This window comes from Oratosquilla oratoria, chromosome 37 (genome assembly GCF_046742065.1).
Source record: "Oratosquilla oratoria isolate Oo_2021 chromosome 37, ASM4674206v1, whole genome shotgun sequence".
Lineage (NCBI taxonomy): Eukaryota > Metazoa > Arthropoda > Malacostraca > Stomatopoda > Squillidae > Oratosquilla > Oratosquilla oratoria.
In genome coordinates, this window is record NC_134813.1 from 30,686,703 (window position 1) to 30,689,202 (window position 2,500).

The 2,500-nt window shown below is 36.6% G+C and overlaps 1 protein-coding gene across 1 annotated transcript in view; it reads left to right on the forward strand.

Moving 5' to 3' along the window:
* LOC143019416 (major facilitator superfamily domain-containing protein 6-like) overlaps positions 1-2,500 on the forward strand; it is a 29,757-nt gene that overhangs the window by 6,497 nt on the left and 20,760 nt on the right. The gene's annotated exons all lie outside the window — the stretch shown is intronic.

A 2,500-nucleotide genomic window follows, 5' to 3' on the forward strand; every position in this document is an offset into this window, starting at 1 on the left:
TTCCCGCGCTTTCTTTGTTTACATTAATCAGCTGATCGTAATTTTCCCGCGCTATCTTTGTTTACATAAATCAGCTGATCGTAATTTTTCCCGCGCTTTCTTTGTTTACATTAATCAGCTGGTGGTCATTTTCCCGTGCTTTCTTTACATTGTAGTGCCACTAAAGGCCTCATCATATTATCGTGAAGTTATTGGTTGTAAGATTTAAGAAGATTTTAGTCAATTTAGTGTATGGAGTGTCATTAAAAAGGTTGTGATGATAACTTTATTTTATATATTTGGCACTGATTTTTTTTATAGTTGTGTTCATACGTCTTGGCCCAGCTGACTAATATTTACAATGAAAGCGCGGGAAATGACGACCAGCTGATTTATGTAAACAAAGAAAGTACGGGAAAATTATGACCAGCTAATTAATGTAAACAAAGAAAGCGCGGGAAATTACGATCAGCTGATTAATGTAAACAAAGGAAGTGCGGGAAAATGACGACCAGCTGATTAATGTAAACAAAGAAAGACGGGAAAATGACGAACAGGTGATTAATGTAAACAAAGAAATCGCAAGAAAAATATTAATACAAATATGGCGGGCGTTTGAAAGTATTTAGATGTAAGAACGTAGTTAACACAACCTTAGATAATATAGATGCCAGTTTTATATTTCTAAGTTATTTATTAGTTCTTTTAATGTGTTAATACCTGTTATTCGATATATTTGTCCTTTTTTCACCTCCACTATAGGGAAAGAGGGCTAGTATGTAAATAGATGAAAGAAAAATGTTTGTTATTATTTTTTTAATCATAGTTTGAAAAGGTTCTGTACAACTACCCATCCCTCCTGTAGCTCATAATAAAATCTTTATTATGAGCAGGGCATTTGATCACGCTCCATTACCAATCCTACGAAACCATGGCGTCATCAGGCCTTGTTACAAAACTTCATGATTAAAGATTTTATTTCAGGAAAAAAAATCAGTGGTGATGTCCTCTTTTCCCCCTCTCATTCACCCTACCCTCCTCCTCTCCCTTCCCCTCCTCCCTCCCCCTCGGACCCCCCCTCCTCCCTACCCCTCCTGACTATGTATTAATGCACGGGTCTTATTTCAAATTGGTGCATATTTTCTTCCTGTTTGTCATATGGCTGGGATTTGTATGGCCGTGTCCTAAAGTAGCTAGGAAAAAAAACTGGTTCGGCATAATAAAAGATGCTTAAAATTGAACCTATCACATATGTACATACACATACATACATACATACATGCATATATATATACATAAACGAATGCATACATACAATACATACATACTGTACATGTATTTATATATCCATTTGTTTATTTATTGGTATATTTTTATATTCATCTATTTCTATATTGGTTTATTTTGATATCTATATATTTCTATATTGTGAGAAACTCGTCGCGGTATTGAAGAGGTAAGGGATGTCAATTTCCTCAATTCTACTTCAAATCAATTCAAAACGAATGATGAATTTTCCACCCTGGCCATGCTTTAGGCAGTCTACCCATCCCTTAGTGTCCACAGTATTAAATATGATAATAATAAATTAAAATTATATATGAATATTTTCATCTAGGGGACAGGTTAAGAAAGAATTCAAATTATTTTTTATCTAGACTTGAATATAAATTTCAATCATATTTCATTTTTGAATAATTTATTTATGTTTTATTTATCTATCTATTTAGATTAAATATAATTTGGATCGAAATTTCATTTTCAATTTGGATCAAAATTCTACTTAGAATTAGAACGAAAAACATTATTGAAATCATATTTAGAAAGATATTTAGAATTATTTGAATTTGAATGCGCTTGGCCGTTACGACCGTTAACGGTTTCCCGTGAGCGCGTCCCACCCAAATGGCCTTGGGGGTCGGCGACGGCGCGATGACGCCCCAAAGTCATCGAAGTAGTTCTTCATTTTTCTGCCATATTTCATCTCGAAGTAATTATAGGCCATCGGTCTCGTCGAGGAGGAGGAGGAGGAGGAGGAAGATCTGGAGATGGTCATCTTGGAAGAAGAGGAACGCCAAAGAGAAGAAGAAGGAGAGGGAGAGAGAAAAATAAAGTTAAAGGAAAAAATAGAGAGGAGGAAAGTGAGACTGAGAACGAGGAGGAGGAGGAGGAGGAAAGGAAGAAGTAGACGGAGGAGGAAGAGGAGGAGAGGGAGAAAGAGACGGAGAAGAAGAAGTAAACAGAGGAGAAGAAGTAAACAGAGGAGAAGAAAACGGAAAAAAAGAGTAGATGGAGGAGAAGGACAGGGACAAGGAGAAGGAGAGGGCAAAGAAGAAGAAGGCGAGAGAAGAGACAGAGGAGAAACAGAAGAACGAAAACAAAGGATAAGAAGAAAAAGACTAAGAAGAGAAACAAGAGAGACAAAGGAATAGAAGTAGTAGTATTAGAAGAAGGAGTAGGAGGAGGAAGAGGAGGAGGAGAAGGAGGAGGAGGAGTAGGAGTAGATGGAGGTGGAGCATCG